Here is a 9,239-nt window from a genome sequence, read left to right as displayed (position 1 = left end):
ACTGTGGTCTGAGGTTTACTTTTACACTGTGAAACATAGTAAGCCTAATTTTTATTAGTTATATTTAATCTGTTCTACAGATCTAGAAAAGAATTATTTTTGTTGTATGTATCCTTCCTTGAAGACATCTTGTTATTTTTAGAATTGGTTTTCCTTTCAGATAGGCCATGTGTCATTCTAAATGCTAATAATATACATTTATTAATAGAAAGAGAATTTGGTGCTCAGTCTCCTGCTATCCCCATAGTTGATGTTACAGCAACAGTTTCTAGCTCACTTCCCTGCCTCCAATACTGCTCCCTGGGTATCGACTCTAAAATGGATGCTTGCATGAAGGTTTATTGAGGTCTGCTCTCAGGACATACACCTGTAAGAAGTGAGGAAGGTGAGAGTGTGGCAGACAGACTTTAAGATACCTGCCATCTCCTGATGTTTATACCTCCATGCAACCTGCACTCCTTGAGTGAGGATGGGACCTGTGGCTTGCTTCTAATGAATAGAATACAGCAAAGGTGATGAGCCATCACTCCTGCAATTACTTTATATTATGTCTAAGCAGACTTGTTCTAGAGCAGTGATTCTCAACCTTTCTAATGCCGCAACCCTTGAATACAGTTCCTCATGTCGTGGTGACCCCCAATTTCATTGTTACAAATTGAACATAATTAAAGCATAGTGATTAATCACAAAAACAATATGTAATTATATATGTGTTTTCCGATGGTCTTAGGTGACCCCTGTGAAAGGGTCATTCGACCCCCAAAGGGGTTGCGACCCACAGGTTGAGAACCACTGTTTTAGAGACTCTCCTTGATGGCTTAAGTAAGTGGCCGTTAGGAAGCCCACATGAAAGAAACTAAGCAGCCTCTAGGAATTGCTGGTGGCCTGCTGGCACTGAAGGCAGCCTCCAATCAATCAACAGCCCTAGCAAGAAGCTGGCGTCCTCAGTCCTACAAACACAAGGAAATTGATTCTGTCAACACCTAGACTCAAGTCTCTAGAAAAGAATACAGTCTGGCCAACACTTGGCAACCTGAACAGAGGATCCAGTTACGCTGTGCCCAGACTCCTGACCCATGGGCATTGTGAGATGATAAATGTGTGTTTTTAAAGGTACCAAGTTTGAGGTAATGTGTTATGCAGCAATAGGAAACTAATAAAGTAGGATTAGGTAGAGCAAGAAGTGACTAGTAACATGGTTACAGCAGAGGTCTCAGTCGATCCTTCAGGGAGGTTAGGAGCTGAGATTGTCCCTGATTGAGTGAGATAAGATGGATGGCCTTTGTATCTCATTAGCCAGTTATGGCCATGGGTGCTGTCGGAGAGGGTCTGCCCTTGGGAAAGATAGCTACCTGTGGCTGGGGACAATTCCCATCGAAGGACTCAGTTGTGAGACTTTTAAAAGACAATATTTTCAGAAGCTGAGGATATATGTACATGGGCCCTGAAAAGAAGGCCTGTGGACCCCCAGAATGTCCACCACACCCTTTCCAGTCCATTGGCTACAGTATAGCTTGAATGAATATCCAACATGCAAACCTAATCCTGTTGGTTCCTAACATAGAAGCTTTTATTTTTATTTATTTTAAAAAATATATATATTGGAGGTGACATTGGTTGATAATGATATCATATAATTTTCAGTTGTATATCTTATAATTTAACATCTGTAGACTCTATTGTATGCTCACTAAATGGCATCTTATTTTCTTTAGGATAAAGCCAGACTTCTTCACAATGGGCCAACTGTAGTTTTACCTTCACTTTCCTCTCTAACTTCATCTCTCACCCCTTCTTTTTCTATCTCTTTGCCTTTCTTTCATCAATCATAATAGTTGCCTCAACGTCTAGGTCTTTGAACAAGGTGTTCCCTCTACCTAGAACACTCTTCTGTATCTCTCAGCTACTCTTCCAGCTTATCCTTAGGGTCTATTTCACTTAAACATCTTGCCTTCCTGGAGGTCTTTGCTGGACCTCCTGGCTTTGTGCTGTTAGAATGCTCAGAGAGTTATGCTCATCTTGTACATTATATTTAAGTGTATTTTATGGAAGAAGGAGACCACAAATCAAGAATGCCCTAGGGCCCCCAAAACCCTAATATAGCCTGTCTCTCTAAACATTTTCATAACCCACTTTAGTTTGCTCCCACCTCTAATTTGATAGAATTAATTACTGGGTTGTAACCTCACCATATTGATATAAATTTTCAATTGAAATGATTATGATATTTTGTTTTATTTATTTGTTTACATATCTATCTTCACCCTAAATATAATATTCTTAGAGGCAGTTTTCAAATCAGTTAGCATACTGCCTTGTCTTCTTCTTTCCTTCCCTTTCTTTCTCCCTTTTTTCTTTCATTTATTCTGCAATGGTGAGCAAAACTGAACACAGTCCCTGCCCTCATAGAGCTAGAAGTCTGCATAGTCAGAGCTCAATAAATGTGTGCTTATAAACAAGCACATGAAATTGTAGCTGTTGCAAGCTCATAGTCTCATCTCTTCTGAGAGCAAAGGCAGAATTTGTGGGTACAAGGTTTTTGACTTGGACACCATTTTACTTGGGAACCATATGCTCTTTAATATTATTAGAGGTTCCTTTTAGGAGAGGAATGAGTTTTGATCTCTCAGTTGGCAACATATGATTTATTAAAGAACCATTTTCTATCTTACATCCTCTTGAGTTGTATACACCAGAATAGGGTATCTTTGCATATAGAACTGATGAAACATCTTCTGAATTAATCAATGCTTATAATTGAGGTAACTAGATATGTGACACATGTAATCAGTGTAATTACTAGCAAGCATAATCCAAGACATGTATTGTCATGAGGATGGAAATTGTTCTTGGTAGGGAGAAAAAGTTTAGATATCACAGTGGTTTATATTCCTCCAAAGGACAACAGTACATAAACAGATACAAAGTATATCTATGGCATTAAAATTTCATGGGTAAGCTATCAGGAAAATATGTCTAAAATGTCTCAATAATTGGAAAAATGGTTGAGAAACACTGATTCTAGATAAGCTTCTTATTTTTAAGGTATAGATAAACCAATTTGATCACTAAATCATTTTCTTCACTGTCTATTTATTCTGATGCTGAGGGGGATTTATTCCAGTTGCAAAGGTCTGTTCCACTAAATATACTTGTTGGGTAAGTCTTCTATGCTAGCAGAGATGTGCTGTAAACCTGACAGTCAATATAACAGCAAAATGGAGCTTATGTGTCCTGCCTAATGCCTTTGACAAACACTCTGGGTAATTAGAGTAGCAATCATCAACTACACCTTCCATTTTTAATGTAATGATCCTGCTATGTGCCACAAGGGAACACATTTCGAGGTGATATGTACTGGAAATAAAATGTTGTAAAGCGATTGGAAATATCACTGTCATTCAAGTCCCCAAGTCCTTAACAAAAACTACAATGAAACTGGAAAGATAGAAGTGTGTGAAAACCAAGTCACTACAGAAAAAATTAGCTGGTATTGTGATATCTGGACTTGTTTCATAGAAGCACTGTAGATACAAAACTTTTTTTTTTGGGGGGGGTGTAGTTTTCTCTTCCACATTTTTCATCAGGACTTACCAATACAAAATATCACTATATAAAATAATGCAGTGAGTTCTTGAATTTAGATGATACATGATCAGATTTCAAATGTGAATATCACCAAGTGAAATATGCATATTTATGATTACTGGATAAGGAACAAGGAATAGGAGAGAACACAGGTTAAGAACCAAAAATAGTAAAACATTTCTTTATTTTTCTTTTTTTTTTTACTTTTAATTGATTTCAGAGAGGAAGGGAGAGGGAGAGAGAGATAGAAACATCAAAGATGAGAGAGAATCATTGATCAGCTGCCTCCTGCATGGACCAAGCCTGCAATCCCAGCATGTGCCCCTGACCAGAATCGAACCCAGGACCCTTCAATCTGCAGGCCAATGCTCTATCCACTGAGCCAAACCAGCTTGGGCAGTAATACATTTCTTAGAGTTCAAATCCCCAGTCCTTATTTCACATTCATGGGGCCTCTTAACATAGTATTTTATTTACCATTTTACATCTTGTTTTCCTTCATTAAAATGTCACATATCTAGTTACCTCAATTACATAAAAAAATGTAAGTTTTCTTCTTCCCTACTATTCTTTTTTTGTCCTTTCCTTCCTTCTTTCCTTCTTTCCTGCCTCAAGAATTTACTGAAATGTCCACTCTATGTAAGATATCATGTAAGGATCAGAAAACATCCTTCCTTCTTTCCTTCTTTCCTGCCTCAAGAATTTACTGAAATGTCCACTCTATGTAAGATATCATGTAAGGATCAGAAAACATAAACAGAGAATGTCCTGGAAAGGACTCATTCATTATTTATGACAAAATTAAGTTTATTACTAAGAATACCATTCTCATTTGGGAATTTTGGCTTGACTGGATGAATGAACAAATGAATGAGTGAATAATTTCCAGTTGTTATTTTTGAATTATTGTGCTTTTTATTTTCATAGCATTGTTTAAAAAATAATTTTTATCAGTTATGGGTGCAGAATAAGAGCCAATTTATAAAGCATAGTATTAGTTTCCTCTTTAGTCTAACACAGTGGTCATAGTATTAGGGTAGTAGTAGTAGTAATAGTAGTAGTAGTAGTAGTAGTAGTTGGTGTAAATCTCTATGGTGTTACTGGGCAGTAAAGGAGTTTGGCCAGTAAAGAAATGACAACTGTGTCTCTACATGTCATTTTTCCATAGTTATTCCTTGATGGTGCTTATATTTTTTGAAGACTAGTGAACAGCCTATAAAATAAAACCCTAGTATGCAAATTGACTGAACAGCAGAAGGACCAGTCGCTATGAGGCATACTGACCACCAGGGGGCAGACGCTCAATGCAGGAGCTGCCCCCTGGTGGTCAGTGCGCTCCCACGGGGGAGCACCGCTCAGCCAGAAGCCGGGCTCATGGCTGGTGAGCACAGTGGCAGTGGCGGGAGCCTCTCCTGCCTCCACAGCAGCGCTAAGGACCCCTCGGGGGATATCTGACTGCTGGGTTAGGGGAGCGGGCCTAAGCCGGCAGGTGGACATACCCTGAGGAGTCCAAGACTGCAAGAGGGCACAGGATGGGCTGAGGGGACCCCCCCCCCCCACCGAATGCACGAATGTCGTGCACCAGGCCTCTAGTATAACAATAATATGGATGTAGGGTATTGGATGAAGGAATTCATTTAGTCAGACCCAGAGAGAGTGATACTATTTTTCTAAGTGTCTGATGTCTTTTGTCCCAATCTGTAAGTAGGTTCCCAGAACAACAGGGATAGGTCATATCCATGCCCATTGGGAAGGGTAGAACAAAAGCTCTTGAGAATGGCATAGAACAAAGGTCAGCATTGGCCACTGGTTGTAGGCAAGCCTGGAAGTTACCATTGTTAGGTACCTTGCTACATTGAACAAAGAACTCTTACTTAAAAAATTTAGCAAAAGTTCAATGAAGACTCAGGTTTCAATTGCTCTTAGTCATCCTAAATCATTGGTTCACAGCCCACCATAATTAGAGAACAATGAACTATTGTGACAATATTCAGTTTTTATCAACGTTGCATTTGAAAGCTTGAAGTTGAACCATATGAAATTGCTGCTATGCAAAAACGTTTGACTTAGAAAAATGGCAAATTCTTAAGGTCAAGCAATTAGTTTGCTAGTCAGTTCCTTGGAATTTTGGAAAGATGTTCCTAAAGATGCTTCATGTAAATACATCATGTAAGACAATCTTCAGGCCAGCTCACAGGAGTATATTAACCTTTGATATAGTTGAAATATTGTTCATTTATGTTAGAAGACAAAACTGTTATAATGCCAGCAATTCAATGAAAGAAAAAGACAATTTAATAAGTACCAGCTTTGGTTGTGTTTTGATTGTCAGTGCTTGAGGAAAAGCAGATTTTAATGAGAATAAGAAAGTACATGGCACTAGCAAAAGGAACTGATAGACACGATGAAAACCTTTAAAGGACATTGATTCTGGCTAATTAAAAATTAAGTTTTAATTTTTTTTGGATTTTGGAGTTGTCGTGGCTTCATCATCATCCACTTGCTCCCCAACTTTTGCATTCTGGCTTCCATTCCCATAACCCCGAGGAAACTGCTCCCTCAAAGGTCACTAGTGAATTTCTGGTTGTCAAAGTGACAGCTTCTCAGTCTTCATCCTCCTGAATCTCTTTGAATCATTTTACAGTGTAGGGGCATCCTATATCCCCCTTTGACACACTCTCCCTTCTTGAATTGTCTGTGACATAGAGAAGTTGAAAGAGAAAGAAATAAACAGGTGAAAAATTGAGTCATTTTTTGTGTCAAGTGTAGTGTAATTCTCAATAGGGAAAATAAAGAATTGCATCTTGTGCATAATGAAGGCGATGGAGAAAATACTTGGGAGTAATTATTCTCTCTGATGACCACCAATAGGTTTCCATCCAGAGTAGGAGAAAAAAGTGTGCAAGTAGTCATTGTTTATTAAATGATTAGTTGCTTCACATAGTGATAGAGAGCACCAGGGCTAGAAGAATACATGTCACAATTCCTTATCTGCAACTCCAAAATCCAAAAACTTATGAAAACTGCTTGGCAGCAACACCTGACCTGAATAGATGCGATGTTCCATATGATATGTATCTATTGTGCTTGATATTATTGAATGCAGAAATATTTAAGTTGTTTGGCAATAGGATTCTACTGGGAGTAGATTAATATATGGCATATGCACAATACCACCAATACAGCCTGAGTTCTAATTCTAACACCACCATTTACTAATTGGGTGGTTCCAGGTGAGCAGGAATTCGTAAAAGTGGAGGGAAGGCAATCCAGTGAAATACTAGTAGCCTGTCTCCATTTGATGTAAATAGACTAGCTTTAAAAAGAAACTAATATTTGTCCTATTTGCCCAAAGTGTTATTGTGAGAATAGAATGAAATAAATAATAAAAAAGCAAAATTAATAAAATGTGATTTGTGAATAACATTTTATTAAAATTGATATTGAGCCTGACTGGCATGGCTCAGTGGTTGAGCATTGACCTATGAATCAGGTGGTCACAGTTCATTCCTGGTCAGGACACATGCCCAAGTTGCAGCTCAATCTGCAATGGGGGGTGTGCAGGAGGCAGCAGATCAGTAATTCTCTCTCATCATTGATGTTTCTATCTCTCTCTCCCTCTCCCTTCCTCTCTGAAATCAATAAAAATATATTAAAAACTAAAATAAAATTGGTATTGAGACTACTCAACTTGAGGCCATAAAGAGGAATAAAAGGGTTCATTTAAGGGAACTATTTTATTATATAATTATATATTCATATCTATAATGGCTGAATCTCAGAACTGTGCCCTACATTACCCACAAGCAAAGCATGAATAGAATAAATATCCATCTAGAAATACACAACCACATGTAGATCTGGTAGGGAGACAGTGGGTAGGCATTTTCAACACAAAGAAAAAGAGAAAAAAACTCTAAGAAAAATCTTTCAAGTACACATTACCTCTAACCCTAATAATAACATAACTTACCCCCCAGAGGATATCATCCTATATAATCCCTAAAGAGAGACAGAGACAAACTTGTGGTAACTCAGCTAATTATCCCAGTATTAACTTTAACTCAACTAGGTAATGATCATCATGTTTTTAAATGATTATTCTTATTTTACTTTATGACTATCATTGAATCAGTTGACATTTATTAAATCAACTAGTGTACCAATCAATTCAGTTTAAAAAATCTGATTCATGGACAAGCTGTTTTGTTGAATTAATTAGTCAATATGGTAGAACCTTGTGTATGTAGTCAAATTCTAATGATATTTAAACTCTTACATTGAGGATTGGATCCTGTGACTTATCTGCCAGGTACATGGGGAGGAGTCACCTATTCTGTTTTTACATTTCCTGGAGCTCTTACAAGCAGATTCAAAGTCCTTGGGAGGATGGGGCCACAGCCAGCAGTGGAACAATTCACTTATACGATAAGCCTTTGGCCTTTATTTAATACAATTCCATAGACAATCTAACATGTTCTTTGAAGAACTAAAGAAAATTTAAATTAATGAATATAAGAACTCAAATCTGCTTGCTCAAAAGTGACAGAAGCTTGCCAATGTTAATTTCTTTGCCATTATTTAAGGTTAATTGAGGCCCATGCTAATTCCCATTACATGTTATAGTATTTGCTTGCTAGATTATCATCTGCTTAGCCATAAAGGGAAATACCAAGGTTCATTTTAATTGTACAATGATTGCAGAAAACCTCAGGTTTATAGTTTCAAACATAATGCTTTGACACAGCACATTCCAATAGATGAGCAAACAAAATGTCATTTACAAAACCTCCCCAAGGATTATACCAGAGTCCTTCGGGGGAGGGGATTGAGGTGTTGTAAGGGCTAGAAATTTGGCAGTTTTCCTCATAGTTTCATAGTTCTTTTTTGCTTTGTGTTGGGAATCCAAATAGGTGCCTTACATATATCAATTATAATTAAAAATAAATAATTTTAAAAGAAGGACGGTTGTAGTTCTTGTTACTATAGCCTTTAAAATGTGACCTGTATTACCCACAAGCAAAGCATAAATAGCAAATGATCTAAATCAAGTATAGCACAGAAATGGCCAACAAATTGAAAGTGCTAAATAGTGAAGCAAAAATATGATCCCAATTTTTAAAAATTTCCAGTTGTGAAATATATCCAATCTATTTAAGGTTCTGATTCTTTCCATGCCACTGCCCATAGTTCTGTATTCAGGATGGACCAAGAATAATCTCGCAATCGCACTGCACATTACTCAGGCATGGAGTTTCAGGCACCCCAATACCAGCTCTTGTCCTCCATTGAGTACACACCTGCCACGGCATAGATGACATATGCAACTTACTCCAGGAAAGGAGTTGATGACAAAGCATTTTAAAATGGAAATAAGCTAAAAGTCTAACGGTAATAATTAAAACATGGAAACTGAAAGAATCAGTTGCTATGAATTCTTTAACACAATGCATTTTAAAATACTGTATAATTTGGGCAAGACATTTAAATTGGCTTAGTCTCTGTTTCTTTTAAGTAGGATTAGTAACACTTGATATTGAATGAAATAAATAATAAAATCAGGAAAAATTAGTGAATAAAATGAACCATGTGATTCAACATACCTTATAAAGTGATCACCACAAGTCTAGTAACCACCTGTCACCATAGTT

This window comes from Myotis nattereri (assembly GCF_964212035.1).
Source record: "Myotis nattereri genome assembly, chromosome: X".
In the NCBI taxonomy this organism is placed as follows: domain Eukaryota; kingdom Metazoa; phylum Chordata; class Mammalia; order Chiroptera; family Vespertilionidae; genus Myotis; species Myotis nattereri.
This window is presented reverse-complemented; position numbering follows the sequence as displayed.